Genomic DNA, 17677 nt, shown 5'->3' on the forward strand with positions numbered 1-17677 from the left:
CTATTTTAGTGAATTTCCTTCATGGCTTGGTAGCCCCCAGATGTAGGTGAGTTGGACCGAACTGGGTTAACAATTGCTTGTGTCCTTTGCATTACTATTCTCTATCTATATCCTGTGTGCATTATTCAAATATTAGTGTCGTGACATTACCTTCGACATCTCATATCTGATACCAGAATTTCAATTGGTATCAGAGCAGGCATCCTACTCTGGTTCTGGGTGAGATCTAGGGGCAATACTTTCTGGTACAATGGAGAGAGATGGAGGATCTGCTCACAGGCCACCAATTTTGGATGGATCTAACTATGACTATTGGAAACCTCGAATGGTAGCCTTCTTAAAATCTCTGGATAATAAGGCTTGGAAGGCTGGGTACATCCAGCAACTACTAAGGAAGAAGCAGCCACAACTGACAAGAAGCCTGAAGAACAATGGTCCAAGGAGGAGGATGATCTAGCCCTTGGAAATTCTAAAGCATTGAATGCCATATTCAATGGAGTCTACAAGAACATCTTCAGGTTGATAAACAATTGTGAAGTGGCTAAAGATGCTTGGGACATTCTCAAAACCACTCATGAAGGCACATCTAGGGTTAAAATGTCTAGACTACAGCTGCTCACCTCCAAATTTGAAAATTTAAGGATGAGAGAAGATGAAAATATACATGAATTTCATATGAGCATTCTTGAAATTGCTAATGCCTCAGGAGCCCTGGGAGAGAAGATGTCAAATGAGAAGCTGGTAACGAAAATACTCAGGTCACTCCCTAAGAGATTTGCTATGAAAGTGACAACCATAGAAGAGTCCCAAGACATCTCCAACATGAGAGTTGATGAGCTAATTGGTTCCCTCTAAACATTTGAGATGGGATTGAATGATGGTTCTGATAAGAAAACCAAAAGCATGGCCTTCATGTCAAACACAGAAGAGGAAAATAGTCAGGATGGTGATGAAGATTTGGCCAATGAAGTAGCAATGCTGGGAAGACAGTTCAACAAACTGTTGAAAAAGATGGAGGTAAGATCTAAGGCTAATGTCAAGAACATCTCATCTGACATCAGTAAGTCCAACAATGCTGGAAGGAGAGCTAGGTCAGATGAGAAGCCCAAAGAAGGAAAAGAAGTTTAGTGCTATGAATGTGATGGGTATGGACACATTAGGACTGAATGTGGAACCTACCTCAAAAAGAAGAAGATGAGTCTTGCTGCCACTTGGTCTGATGAGAGTGAAACAGAAGAATCTGCAAATCTAGTAACTGCCTTGACTGGAAGATGGGGCTCTGATGAAGACTCAAGTGATGATGAAGTAACCTTTGAAGAGCTGGCCACTACCTACAGAAAGTTGTGTCACAAGAGTGTAGAGTTGTGTAAACAGGTTGAAAGCCAGAAGAAGGTAGAACACTTGGAAATCATCTCCAAATTGAAAACAGAAGCAGTGGTTCTGAAGGCCAAGATAGATGAAAGTCAACAAGTTGAAAGCCAGAAGATAGTACAGCTGGAGAATGAGAAGGCAGACCATGTGGAAATCATCTCCAAGTTAAAAACTGAAGCTATGTTCTTGAATTCTAAACTAGAAGAGATGACCAAGTATGTAAGGATGTTAAACAATGGATCTGACTCCCTAGACGAGATTCTCCAAACTGGACAAATAACAGGAGACAAATTTGGCATTGGGTATAATGAATCTAAGCATGAGTGCAGTTACACTGGTTGCAAACTTCAAGCCAAACCAAAGTACAGTCATAGTAAAAGCAAACCTGTGATGTCACATCATATGTCACAACATCAGAAGAGAAGACAGCAGAAAGGGAAATACCATAGATAGAGATGCCATTACTATGGGAAATTTGGTCACCTGAAGCCCTTCTGCTATAAGTTGTATGGTTATCCTAGCCTTGTTCATCATCAGACTCACTATCAACCCAGACCCAAACAGCACAGGCCTGTCAACAAGAAGCAATGGGTTCCTAAAACTAATGTTACAAGTCTGATAGCTCACATTCCCCTCAGAGTCTCAGCCAAAGAAGAGTGTATTTTGATAGTGGATGTTCCAGACACATGACTGGAAACATAGACCTGATAACTGATCTTCATCCTCATGCCATAAGCTATGTAACCTTTGGTGATGGAGCAAAGGGTGAAATCAAGGGAACATGTAAGCTTGATTGTCTTGGAGTTCCTGAACTTGACAAGGTCCTACTGGTTAAGGGCTTGACTGCAAATCTAATAAGCATCAGTCAACTATGTGATCAAGGTCTGAATGTTAACTTCACCAAAAATGAATGTCTAATTACTAACAAAGACAGTGAAGTGATTATGAAAGGAATTAGGACCAAAGACAATTGTTACATGTGGAACTCTCAAATTGATTATTCCTCAAAGTGTACCTATTTCAAAGAAAAAGGTATGAAGATGAGTATAGCTGATAGAGGAAATCTCAAGAGTGATGAAAGACAAGCCTGTGGGAAATGTCAGATAAGGATGTCACACCAGAAACTCAGACTTAACATCACTTCCAAAGGAGAAAAGCTCATGATAGCTCAAATAGATAGGAAGTTGGATCAGATGGGTGAAAATGTTGATAGTCATACACAGTCTGAAGTTGGAAAGAGCTTTGTTGGACTTGGGCTACCAGTCAAGCAGATAGAAGGGCCTATGTGTCTATCTCAAAGAAAAAATGCCAAGTGCAATGTTGAGAAAGTTGAGATAGAGAGTGAAAGGACACCTGCTCCTACTCATTTGAGAGATGAAAATGAAGTTTATGTTGAAGATATAGCAGATAGTAGCAGCTGTTCTCAACAAGGATGGTTGAAACTACTGATGATTGCATACAATGTCACACACGATGTCATGACATTGTATTATGACAACCAGAATGCTACAACTATGTCCAAAAATTCTATTCAGCACAGTTGGACCAAGCACATTATTTGCTGTCATCACTCCATTAGAAAATTTGTGGAAGACAAATTCATAGCTCTAAAGCATGAAATGCAATTAGCTGACAAGTTTGCAAGGGAGTTGAATGATATTAAATTTCAATATGTAAGAGGGAAATCAGGGATTTGGATTCTTGAGAAATTATGGCAATTAATATGGAGTGGAAAAGGTAATAAAAATATTGTCTTCCCAATTAAAAGAAAGAGCCACATTAATGATGAATCATTACCTTGTATTGGAAATAACATCTATGTCATATGCACACGCTACCTGAACATAACTCTTTCCATCTTCATCAAACTTCTCAGAGGACCTCTGCTAGGGCAAAGAAATTTCTCTCAAAAGTTCAACAACATGTCTCAACATCCTTCATCATCTGGGTCAAAACCCTCTCATCATGCAAAGACTCCCTCCATGGAGTTTCTAGATGAAGACGTGATGGACGTCACTCCTCTTTGTGTGATACCCGGTGACGCCCCAGGCCCCTCTTCCACGGCTGGAAGTAAACAAGGTAATATCCCTGATAAATCTCCTTTTCCAAAGGACATGCATTATGTTGATCGTGCCATTAGGAACCTAGTTACTAGGATACTAAGTGAAGGGCATTCAGTCAAAGGTGTTTCTACCCCTCTGTCTAGAAGGGACCCCTCTCCTGAGGAGGGACCCCAAATTGAGAAAGATGACGACTCATCTGGATCAGAAAGAGAAGTGGCTGCTGAGGGGTTATGTTCCCTAGGTAAAAACTTACCCAGCAAGCAACCAACAAGTATATCTCATGCTGAGAATATTGTTGATCTGGAGGAAGAAAGTTCAGAGGAAGAGGATGACACCTTGGTTCATCATGTAAAACCAAGTGCTGTAAAAAAATTGAAGACTAGGAAAGGGAAGACTGTGGATGAAATGCTGACAGCCAGAACTAGGAAGAAGACTACTGGTGTAGGACCCTCCAAATCATGGAGCAAAGTAGAGGCTAAGAAGAGGAAAGTCAGAGATAGTTCTGACTCTGAAGAGGATATCAAAGATGATGTCCCAAACATCTCCTCTGCAAAAAGGCAGGCTGTTAAGAAGTCTCCAGGCAAAGCTGCAGCTATACACTTAGATAACATCTCTTTTCATTTAGAAGATGGTGCTGCAAAATGGAAGTTTGTCATTCAGAGGAGGGTAGCTATTGAAAGAGAATTGCGAAAAGAGGTTGTTGAAGTAAAGGAAGTCATGGAGTTAATTAAGGTTGTTGGTCTTATGAAAACTATTGTTGGTTTACCCCAATGCTATGAGGGGTTAGTAAAAGAGTTCATTGTGAATATCCCTGAGGATTTTTATGAAAAGAGCAGCAGGGAGTTCTGCAAGGTTTTGGTAAGGGGAAAATGTGTGAGATTCTCACCAACCATTATCAACAAGTTCCTAGGAAGAGGAACTGATGGAGGAGTGGATTTAGAGATTACAGACAATGAGGTCTATAGGACTATTACAATTGGCCAAGTTAAGGAATGGCCTAGTAGGAATCACCTATCAGCTGGCAAGCTAACTGTCAAATATGCCATCTCGCACAAGATTAGGTCAGCCAACTGGGTGCCTACTAATCATATCTCTACCATCTCCATTGGTCTTGGAAGAATTATTCATCCAATTGGAACCAGGATAAACTATGACTTTGGAAGATTTATGTTTGACCAAACTATCATACATGCCTCCACAAATGTTGTGAAGTTTCCCATTGTCTTCACATCCCTTATTTGTGGTATTATCTTGAGTTAGCAACCAGACATACTTAATACAAGTGACACTCCAAGCAGAAGAAAAACCCCTCTATCCATTCATTATAAGCTGTTTGAGGGAAGTCATGTCAATGATATTGTCATGACATCTTCCAGAAAGGAGCCTGCATCTCAATGGAGTTTGATTGATCAATTAAAAGATACCTGCAAGGAACTGGAGAATGGTATTAAGGTTGCCAAGGCAATAAAAGAAGCTTTGGAGGTTCTTATTAGGAGCCTAGAAAAGGAAGAAATGGAGAAGGCAGGAGAAGATTTAGATGCAAAAACCTCAAGTGAGAGGTCAAAAGCTCAATCCAGTGGCAGCTCTGAAAGCCCTGAAGGCTCTGAAGGTGAAGGTGATACTTCTTCCTCTAATTAATGGTTCTCCCCTTTGTGTTGAAGACTGAAGTTAAAGACTGTGTGAGGTGTGCTGTGTTTGAAGAATGGTCTTGGTGTGACTGTTGTGGCTGATGTTTTGGAAGCTGTTCCCCCCCTGCTGTTTGGAAGTTGGAGTTTTTTTTTGTTGTTTTCTGTTTAAATGTGTAATTTGTGGCAGTCTTAATTGATGCTTGTTTGTAATATTTTGGGCTCTTAATGAGTTCCTTGGATTTGTCCATTATCTCAGCTATCACAGTTGTGTATCTCCTGAACAATTATGTTTTAACATATTATATGTTATAACATCTGATCTGACATTCTCTGCTAGGCTAATTGACATTTATTTTGTCTAATTGGTCACCTTTGGTCAATTTTGACTAAAAAGGGGGAGAAGTGTTTATGTGGAGCTGGAGCTGTGAGGAGATGTATGTGGCTGGACAACTATTGTTAAACAGAATGTTGTTCTATTTACAGATGTCAAAAGGGATGTCTGATGTGGTGGTGCATAGGTGGTGATGCTGAAGCAGATGTCAGAATGACATTTTGATTGTTACAGGTGATGTGGTTACAGGTGCTGTTATTATCAAAGGAGATGAATGCACAGATTTAGGGGGAGAAGTAGTACCCTTGTGCATTTGTGTGTCTTACTAGCTGCATCCATAACTAGTAATTCTATTTGTGTTGCACAAATTTAGGGGGAGGAGAAGTACCCCTGTGCATGTGTGTATTACTAGTAGCTATAAACTAGTAATTGTATTTGCTTCTGCTGCTGATTAAAATAATGTTATGTTGTTTAACTGCTGATAGTTTACCTTGTGAACAAAAAGGACAGATATATGTTTTAGCCAAAATTTGCCAAAGGGGGAGTTTGTTGGTTCTAAGTGTTGGCATCAATTTTGGTAAAACAAAAAGTGTTCACAAGATGCTATGTGTGATGTCTTAACATGAGATATCCTATGTACCTGCTGGAGTTCAAGAACATGATCATGCAGGATTGTTTTAGAATGACATAATGACATGGCATCTAATGATATGTACCTGCTAGAGTTTAAGAAACATAATTATGCAGGATTGGTTCAGGATGTCATACACAATGTCATGGCATCTGATATGTTTATGCCTGTTGAAAATTATAAATGGAATTATGGAATTATGCAGGATTGTTCCAGGATGTCAGACCCGGTGTCATGACATCCTGTACACAGAACATTCAGTGTGAATGTCTGGTGTTTTGTGATTGCACAATTAATGACAATCTATGTATGATTGAAGATCTGATTTGCAGGCGCATTTAACCATTGATTACAACCTGATTTACTTATTTTCCAAGGAGATCTAACCAGCTGTCATGAGAAGATTTGATTGGAAAATAGATTTAGGGTTTTCAAGATGTCCAAGCCCAGCTGAATGCTTCTATAAGTAGGACATGGAAAACTTAATTTGATACACAACCAATACTGAGCGAAATACAGAGAGAGAGCTAGGGTTTGTGTCTTGTTTAGTCGTAAGACTTGTAAGCCATTCAAGTCATCCATTGATGATTGAATTGGTCTGATTTATGGTTGTAATTTTTCACTCTAAAGCTGTTAAGCAAGAATGTGTGTCTACTTGATCAAAGTTGTGAAGCAAGATCAAGTGTGTGTCTACTTGATCAAAGTTGTGAAGCAAGATCAAGTGTGTGTCTTCTTGATTGAAACTGTGAAGTAAAATCAAGAGTGTGTTATTGAAAAGTGTTTTCTTTTCTCAAGGGATTGTTGTTTAAAATCACAGGTGTGATTATAGGGAAGTGACTGGGTTCTCATATCTAAGAGTGCATAGGTAGAAATTGCACGGGTAGAGATTAGGTAAGAAAGACTGTAACTTGATGAAGTGTACGGAGAGTCTTTGAACTGATTCTATTTTAGTGAATTTCCTTCCTGGCTTGGTATCCCCCAGATGTAGGTGAGTTGGACTGAACTGGGTTAACAATTGCTTGTGTCCTTTGCATTACTATTCTCTATCTATATCCTGTGTGCATTATTCAAATATTAGTGTCGTGACATTACCTTCGACATCTCATATCTGATACCAGAATTTCAAAAGAAAATAAGCAGACAATTTACTAAAGAGCGTATCATAAGTAGCAAGGTCCTCACAGAATAAAACTCACTCAACTCTCAAGTGTGTAGGTTACTGTTTATACTCAAAGCACATCATAAAAATTAATATTATCATAAGCTTGAAAAAAAACTCTAACATCAACAGTTAAAATACATGCACACAAAGATCAAAAGGACTTTGATTCGGGTCGTAACTTGACCAAGATATGAGTGAGATAAATCCTAAGGGGTAATAGGCTAAGATTCAAAGGTTCAAAAGAAAATTAAAAAAAGGGAGTTGAACTATCAAAAATTCCATTCATTTTCACACAACAACATTGCATTTATTTCTCTTTTCTTTTCTCATTTTATTCTTTTTTTTTCATAAGGAATATGTATTGTCATCCTTCTTTTCTTTTTCCACTTTTTTTTTTTCATTTTTTCCATTATTTTATTTTATTTTATTTTTTGTCAACCTTTGAAACATCACAACTATATTAATTCAACCTCACACAACTCCAAACAAAACTCTTCCAACCATTTGAATAGGGTGATACCATTGTTTTTCACTTTTCGACTTGTAATGAATTTTAAACAAAGAATGGGATAATAAGCTCAAAGGATTTTCAAACAAGTCATGATATATTCAGGTTTGGCTTTTTGGCTAACTGGATAAAAAACTAAAAATAAGTTATCTTCATCATATCAGTGTGCACAAGTAAACAAAAAGATTTAACAATAGTTAATTCAAGTTCTAGACACTAACAGACATGAGTGAAACACACAAGAAAGAAAATAATAGATTTTTTAATGTTATCCATTATTAGACTCAAAATCTCACAAGGTAAATGATATACCACAAATGATGCACAATTTATAGTTTAGTCCTACCTATCATACTAAGAATGCACAACAAATCAACCACATCACACCATAAGTCTTTAATCAATAGAACAAAGAAATTACTCACACAACACTTGCAATTCAAAAACTGATGAAAAAATATGCAGTTTTTTTATTTAAGAAAAAAAATAAAAAAACAAATGAAAACAAGAAAAACTGAATGAAAGAAAACAAAGTAAATTGTTCCCTACCCGACACTTAAGATACATATTATCCTTAATGAAAGAACATAAGTATAAAATAAGAGAGAGAGAGAGAGAGAGAGAGAGGGGGGGGGGGAGAACACACCCGAGTAATCAGGGTGGATAGGTGATCACATAATTAGTCTTTTCCAAAGAGAGCACTTATACAGTCTCTTCTTCCAAAGTGGGGCTCTCATGGACTAACTTGAGGCAATGTCCATTTACTTTCAATTTTTATCGTTGCCTTCGCTTTTTATTCAAGGATCAAAGAATATTCTTCTATAGGTAAAAATGTCGAATGTGCAAGTGAAAATGGTATTCTTTTTGTACTTTGGTGTAATATAGATCTCGTTTTTTATAACATCCAAAATCAATGGGTTAGACCGCCTTTGGGGTTGCCTCGCTGCTTTTTCTCCATCTTCAAATAAGATTCTATGCATACCCATAGACAGACTAATACCAGGAATATCAGCCAAGGTCCATCCAATTTCTTTTTTATGTTTCTTTAATACCCGCAACACTTTGTGTTCATGTTCATATTCAAGTTTAGATAAAAAAATTACAAACAAAATTTTCTTAAAATTCTAAAAAAACATATTTTAAATTTGAAGGGAGTGACTTAAGCTCTAAAGTAGATGGTTGATCAATGGATGACCAAATTTTATCAATAGGAACTATATTTACATCTGCAACATCAACTTTATCAGTAGAAATATCATAAGAAATATCAACTTGTAAGACAACTTCAATTTCAGCATAAACTGAGCATAAATAAGTATCGGTACAAACATCGCAAGTATAAATATCATCAAAGTCAGACAAAGAATGGAAATCAGCAAAAAGTGAATTACGTGCAACAAGTTCTCTTAAGGTTCTATTTTGATCAGCTAAGATATGATTATTAAATTCAAAATCAGAATAAAATCAATATATAATCAAATAAAATCACTATCAAATATGACTAATAAAATCACTAATAAAATCAAAATCAAAATTAAATCAAATTAAAATCAACACAAAATCAAATAAAACCAAAAAGCACTACAATGCAACAATTACGAAAATGCCAGCAATGTCCCTATTGAGAAAAGAATGGAAAAATAGAAAAGTAATTAAAATAAAATCTAAAAGTTATGAAAAAATGACTAAGGATCAAATAAAATAAAGTAAAGAATTTTTTAAAAAAATGGATTTTTTGAGAATATGAAAACAAAAAATAAATAAAATAAAATAGAAAAAAAAAAAAGAATTTGCGATTTTGAGAGTCAAAATCCCTTAGAAGTCTCTTCAAAGGGAGTATTATTTATTGATTTTTTTCCTGATTTTCTGGAAAAAATTTGGAGCAATTCGAAACAGTAGCTTACAAAGTCACTTAATAGGCTGAGATACTTACCACAACAATAATCTTGAAAATAAAAAAAAAACAACAGCAAAAATCAAAAGCAAAAAAATCTAACAAAATTCTAAACTAGGATTCTAAAATTGGTTAAAATCAACCAAGAGTTCCCGGACATGCGCCAATTTGATCTGTTGTCTTACACAAGTCAAAAACGAGTTTAAAAATATAGTAAAACGGAAGCGACACTCGAATGTCATATCACAAAGACTCTAATTTAATTTAACCAAAGGAAAGAAACGAAAATGGGGGTTTAGGTTTTTGGACAGTTGAAAATAAAGAAAATAATTATAATTATGATTAATAGATTAATCTACTGGTTCACTAATTTCAGACATATCATCGGTTATTATATCACAAATTTCCTAAGCGGATTCAATTCCTATTTGATTATAGTATCAATTAACAAGCATGATCAACAATATGTGGATTACATTCATATTTGTTGCATTAAGCTGGGGATTGAAGATTGAGCGAAGTTAATGAATAAGCTAAGTTAACACACGAAGTTAAGGAATATGCATCGATCAAATTTAATCAAAACTATTATATGCAACTCAAATTAAGTAAACAAGAAAATACAAAACAAGATTGAAAAAATTAAATAAAAACTGATAATATAATAACCTCAAAGTCTTGATAAAATTCTGAAACAACAAATTAACCTTGAAGTTTAGTCGGTCATGTAATCCTAATGCTCTCTCTAATTCCTAAAAATTGTCTATCTTTTATAATTATTAGTTTAGGTTAAATGTATAATAAAGGAAATTGGGCCCTAATAGCATTTGGCTCGAAAAACATAAAATTTGGCCCAAAACTTATTATTTTACCAAGTCTGAAGATAAAACAAATTATTTGACCCTTATGCACTCCTAATCATATTTTTACTTCAACATAAAACGTGTAGTTTATCCTCTCAGATTTCTAATGCATATTAGAATGTATCATTCCTATTCTCGTAGCCCATGTTATGACCTACACAATGAAAAGGTGTAAATAATAGTTTATTCCGAAAATAAGGACTTATTCAAAAAATAAGCAGAACTCAATTTAACTTCCAAAAACCTATTAAAAGCAATTAAAATAATTTTAGAAGCCATATAAAAGTCTTAACACAAATTAAAAGATAGTGTATTAAAATACACTGATCAATTATGGTTAGAAATGGAACCATAATTGTTGTTGTTACATCATTGTATGCCATTAGAAGTGGAACCATATTGTGTGTTGAAAGAGGCGAGACATGGGTTCATAAGTGGGGACATGTGATTGTATGGGGTATAGAAGTAGGGACTCGATTCAAATGAGGAGTCATTGTTGAGTGGACGAGATCAGTAACAAACCTCTAATGTCCAAATTGGTACCATATGCATAGAGTCGAGTTGTGAGTCACATTGTATACATAAAGGCTATACTAATTGGATTATTGCAATGGTGTGTAATTGAATGTATATTGTTGACTGTGTACTTTAATCTACCATTGCATTCTTTTACACTGTTAATATATTTGAGTGTATTCTCACCTCTTTCTTGTTTATTTTGTGTTGCTCTATACATTCTTGTATAGATACTCGGGAGGAGAGTAAGTGCCATTGTGAGTTGGAAGATGACCTTGGAGCTTTTCTTCGTTTATTTTATCATTTTATCGATATTTAGTTGGTTTATATGCTTTGATTTGAAACATCGGAAACATGGAATTTTATTTGTCTTTGAGTTAATTGTTGGATTATGTTACTTTAATTAAGTATTCCAATTTGATGAGATAATTGAAGTTATGTTATTTATTTGAGTTCCGCTGTGAGTTTTAAATATATTTCTAAAATATGAATGTTGTGTTTGGTTACATCCTAAAATATGGATTTTTATCTTTTTAATTTTAAGTATGGGTTTAGGGTGTTACGTTAGTTGTATATGAGCAGGTCGGTCCATCCGGCTAGGTTTTATGAGGTTATCTATTCCCTAATATACAACATGTGTGCAAACAATGTTGATGCAACATTTCTTATAATGGTTGTTTACTGGTGTGCAGAGAAATGGCTGGAAGAATTGATCATGCAATCGCTTATGCTTTGGAGGCTATGGCTTATGTGATAGGTTAGGAAAATCAGGCACTGCAAAATCATAATGGGATGGCAGACGAGTTCAGATGGCTGGGAACGTTCCAGAGAAACAATCCTCTGATTTTTAAAGGGATGTACTGTTGGTGTAAGCCCTAGAGGCCAATACTTTTGGTACTTGTATCAAATTATTTATTAATAATAAAAAGCTTTTTCTTTATTCTGTTTGTTTAATAAAGTCCCTAGAATAGTTAGTCTGTTTAATGTATCAAGTGCGACTTAATCATGAGATCCCATTAAACATAAGGACACTATTCTTAAAGTATATGTAGTCGAGCTTTGTTGTAAAGTGGGATAACATTAAAGCATAAGACTAATGATCGCATCTCATGAATCATGGATAAGGAGTTATCAAGTCTTAAACATAGGTATAAATATTAAGAGTAATATTTATACTGGATTGACCCGCTATGAGAATACTATATAGAATGTTATGCAAAGTGTCATAAGTTATTCTCATGGTGATAATGGTGTATACCACCCTTCGACCTGAAACCACAATGGACCTTAGATGTAGAGTCGAGTGCCTTATTGCTGATCAAACATTGTCCGTAACTGGATGACCATAAAGACAGTTGATGGGTACTCCACAAAGCATGTTGAGGGACATGAATGACCTAGATGAAATTTTCCCATCCTGCGTAACAGGATAAATGTCTACGGGCCCAATATTGAAATGGACAAGGATGACACGGTCTATGCCTTGTGTTCAATATAGACATAAGGGCAAAAGGGTAATTGTACACATAAGTATTATCACAAAAGGATTTGTTAGATCACATGACATTTTCGTGTCTTGGGTAGAAGTGATGTGTTGCTAGATACCGCTCAGCGTTTATTATGTTAAATACGTGATTTAATATAATTGTCAATGCCGCGAAAACCTACAGGGTCACACACAAAAGGAATGATTGATGAAAGATAGAGTAACTAAGGAACACCGTAAGGTACGGTGCACTTAAGTGAATTGTAGAACATCGTAAGGTACGGTGTACTTAAGTAGAATACGAAATATGGTAAGGTACCACGCGCTTAAGTGATTTTGGCATATTATAAGATATGGGCCACATACACTTAAGTGGGCTTTTTAGCTTGCAACCCACAAAAAATGGTTATATAAATAGAACCCTTGTGCAGAAGCATTAGTGCAGTTGTAATTTCATTTTTCTCTCTCTCTCTCACTCTCTCTCACTCAAAGCCTTCATTCATAGCAGCTAGCACTGAGATTGGAGGAAATCGTTCATGTGGACTGAGTAGAGGTGTTGTCACCATTCAACGTTCGTGATCGCTCTGAAGATCTACATCAAAGGTTTCAATCGCCACAAGAGGTAACGATTCTATCACTGATCATGCCCATTCGTAAGGATCATTAAAGGAGAAATTTTTAAATTCCGCTGCATTTTGGATCGCTATTCTCCTTCAGTGGTATCAGAGCCACTTACGAAACCATGCATCTGATAGTAGTTTATTTTCTGTATTTTCTGTATTAATACGATTAAAAGACAAAATGAATCAAAGAATAAACGGGTAATTAAATTTGGCATCATGTGTGTACGATTTGAATGATTGATGTTGATTATGCTTCCGAATCCGACGTTAGTATGGTGAAGCAGCGATACATCAATCGTCCATAGGTTACGCAATTGAAATCGATCAAGTTATATATATATGATATAAGTAATCCTGATGCAAAATACGGTATATATGATATACTGTTTCTGTTTCATTCATTCAAACACTTATGGTTGTTTTCCTTTGAGCGATCAATGGTCATTTGCTTCTTGATCCTACATTAGTATGGTGAAGTAATGACGTGTTGATAATCATACTGAATTAACAATAGAGGTGTGTTTGACGGTTTGAAATTGGTGCATTAGGATTCATGATGGCACAAGGGTTGTGTTGTCAAAGAGTTTTGCGATTAGGGTTGTGACTACGCAAGAGTTATGCTTTAAAGTATCAAGTGTTGATGCAAAAATTGACGCCGATTTGAAATGAATTGTTCATTAAAAATTTGTGTCAGAGTGCTGCCCCTGCCAACCCCGCAAGGGGGTGCTGATCGGGCAGCGGAACCCCTGGCTAACTCTGCGTAGTGTGATCGGTCGCCAAAATTTAATTTGGTTTTAATTAATTAACAGAATTTAAATTAATAATAATAATAATGTGTTTATTATTATTGTCTTGTGGTGATCGGTTATGGCCTTAGTTTTCCTTTATACTGTTTTGGGATTTTAAAATACGACCTGCTGTCGTGCCTCTCTTTTAATCTCTTAATGTAACTTCTTTTCTCAACTCACTCCCTCGTATGTAAAACGAGTTTCTTTTATGTAATGTAATGTTATGAATAAAGAGAAGAATACAATATCAAAGAAGGACAACCTTGAAGATCTTGCTTGGAGAAGCTTAGATCGTTATTAGGTTAGCTTAGGTTCTCTCATTGGCTTGGGAGAACAATTGCGCTAGGGGCCATAACTGTTTCATTATGTATGTTGATGCATGTGAATGTATGTTGATGCATGTGTGAAATTCTGGTATCAGATATGAGATGTCGAAGGTAATGTCATGACACTAATATTTGAACAATAACTAAAATATAAATAGGATAAAAGATAAAGAAACAATTGAACAAGTGACACAAGCAATTGTTAACCCAGTTCGGTGCAATCTCACCTACGTCTGGGGGATACCAAGCCAGGAAGGAAATCCACTAAACAGAATTAATTCAAAGACTCTCAGTAAACAACTTCAAGTTACAGTCTTTTCACCTAATCTCTACCCGTATGACTTCTATCTAAGAACTCTTAGATATGAGACCCTACTCACTCCCCCTCAATCACAACAATGATATAAAAACAAATATTACAAAGAAAGAAGACACTTTTCAAGGACACATACTTGATCTTGCTTAAAAGCTTCAACCAAGTAAACACACACTCGAGCTTCAAAGCTTAGAGTGAACAAATTACAACACAAAAGTCAGTCCAATTCAAACATCAATAAGATGAATGAATGGCTCACAATACACAAGCTCACACAAGACTAAAACCCTAAAACTCTCTCACTCTTTCGTTCATTTCTTGTGTGTTTAAACCACGTTTTACATGGCCATTAAATAGAAGCTTTTGAATGGGCATGGGCATCATAAAACCCTAAATCTATTTTCCTTGCGTATCTTCTTATTAACGACAGTTAATCATCCCTTATTGGAAAATAGATCATTCTGGTTTTAAATCAAATTACTCCTTGAATAGCGCATTCAATCTCCACATAATCACACACAAATTTGCATGAAAAGCGCAACATTAAGATACATAACATTCAGATTAAATGTTCTGTATACACATGTCTTAACATCGGGTCTGACATCTTAGCTAAAACCTGCACAACCATATTTAAACATCCTGCAGGAAGCTGATATCACATGTCAAGACAACACGCGTGACAACTTGTGATAACAATAAGTTTTACCAAAATCGATGCCAACACATAGAACCAACAAACTCCCCCTTTGGCAAATTTTGGAGAAAACATACATCAGATCATATGTTTCACAAGATAACAATCACAAAATCAGTTCAGCAGCAGAAGTAAACATACACACATTACTAGCAAAAATAGCAACTAGTAAACACACATGTGCTTGTGCTCACACAGACAGAACACTACCCCCTCTTCTCCCTCTTTGTAGCAAACATCCAACATTATCTCCAACATCATAACATCATCTCCAACATCATCTATAGCTATAGCTACTTCTCCCCCTTTTTAGCCAAAAGAGACCAAAGAGACAAAATAAATGTCTATTCAGTCAAAAACCAGAATGTCGAAAGTTAAGGATTACAGAACCAAGTACATAAATAACTTTAAGCAAGCTGAGATACAAACTAACAAAGTAAACATCAAAACAACAGAACATAACTGCCAAAATCAAGAAAATCCATCAAAACAACAACAAAAACAATCACATCAATGGGGGCTAAATTCAAAGGAGCTAATCAGAGGAGCTTGAGCTTGCAGCTTCATCAGCATCAGAAACAGAATTGCCACTTGTCTCATCATCAGTTGCAGACCTCTCACTAGAGGTGTGGACTTCAGCTTCCTTAGCATGTTCAATATTCTCACCTTCCGCTCGCTCCAAGCTAGCAATCAGGGCTTCCAATGATTCTTTCCTAGTTGTTTCTACCCTCATACCTTCACCCAGATCTTTATACGTCTCCTTCATCTCAGCAATAGTTCCAACTTTTGAGGCTGGCTTTTTCATAGCAGATGTCATGACAATGTCTTCGACATGACTGCCTTCAAACAGTTTCTAGTGCGCTGACAAAACAGGTTCCTTCTACTTGGTAAGTCATTGGAACTAAGAATCCCAGGGTGTTGACTCAGGATAATCCCACAAATCATAGAGGGAAAGGCTATAGGCAGCTTCACTGCATTAGTAGATGCATGCTTGACAATTTGTTCAAACATAAATCTACCATAGTCAAATTTTAGTTTGGTTCCAACAACAAAGATAAATCTTTCAAGGGTATTAGAAATTGTGGAAATGTGGTTGGTAGGCACCCAATTTGCAAATCCTATTTTATGCAATATAGCATACTTGATAGTCAGCTTCCCAGCAGGAAGATGCTTTTTAATAGGCCACCATTTTACCTGCCTTGCTGTAATTTCTCTACAGACCTTATTGTCTGTAGTTTCCAATTCACCTGCCCCATCAACTCTTTTTCCCAGAAAATTGTTAATGATAGTGGGGGAGAATGTGATACACTTACCTCTCACAAATACTTTGCAAAATTCCTTGTTGTTCTTGTCAGCAATATCCTCAGGAATGTTGACAATGAATTCCTTAACCAAACCCTCATAGCACTGAGATAACCCAGCCACAGTCTTCATCAACCCAGCAGTCTTTATTAGGTCCATGACCTCTTTGACTTCGACAACATCCTTTCCTAACTCCCTCTCTACAGCCACCCTTCTTTGAATCACAAATTTCCATTTGGCAGCTCCATCTTCAAGATGGAAAGAGATATTATCCAAATGCACAACAGCAACTTTCACATGGGACTTCCTCACAGTGGTCCTCTTCACAGGGGATATGTCAGGGACATCTTCCTCAACATCTTCGTCATACTCAGAAACTTCTCTAACCTTCCTCTTATTCATATCAACCTTGCTCCAAGATTTGGAAGGACCAACACTAGCAGTCTTCTTAGCTGTTTTAGCTGACATCATTTCAGCAACAGATCTACCTTTTCTAGTCTTCATATGCTTAGCCACACTAGGCTTTAAGTAATGAAGTAAGTTATCCTCTTGATCATCAGACCTATCATCCTCTAGGTCAATCACATTGTTTGCAGAATCATGCTTCTCAGAATGGGAAGCATTGGCAGTTGTAAATGCCATAAATTTTCCTTTACCAGACACAGTTTGCCCTAGAGAGCACAAACCTTCAGCAGTCATGTCCTTATCAGATCTAGAGGAATCGTCATCCTTCTCACTATGATGTTCAATCTCAGGAGAGGGGTACATTTTAGATAGGGGAGTAGAGACTCCCTTCACAAAATGTCCTTCATTAAGGATTCTAGTGACTAGGTTTCTTATGACATGATCAGTGTGGTGCATATCTTCCTTAGAACTAGTGGCATGAGTTGAGCTAGAAAGGATACTAGAGTTGTTACCTTGATTAGGGCATGCAGAAGCTGATGCATCCATGGGATGATTTAAATCAAGGGCTTCGCCGGGAATAACAGACAGAGGAACCACATCCAAAATCTCATCATCGTGAATGTCCATGGAAGGAGTGCTAACCTTGTGTTGTGACATCTTGACGTTTTTGTGGAAAAAATTTAGTTGCCCTAGCAGAGGAGTGTGAGAAAGAAGCAGGGAGTTGGAAGAGTTGGAGTAGGTAGTGAGGTTGCGTGTGAAAAGGTAAT

The sequence above is a fragment of the Lathyrus oleraceus genome, chromosome 6 (genome assembly GCF_024323335.1).
Source record: "Lathyrus oleraceus cultivar Zhongwan6 chromosome 6, CAAS_Psat_ZW6_1.0, whole genome shotgun sequence".
NCBI lineage: Eukaryota > Viridiplantae > Streptophyta > Magnoliopsida > Fabales > Fabaceae > Lathyrus > Lathyrus oleraceus.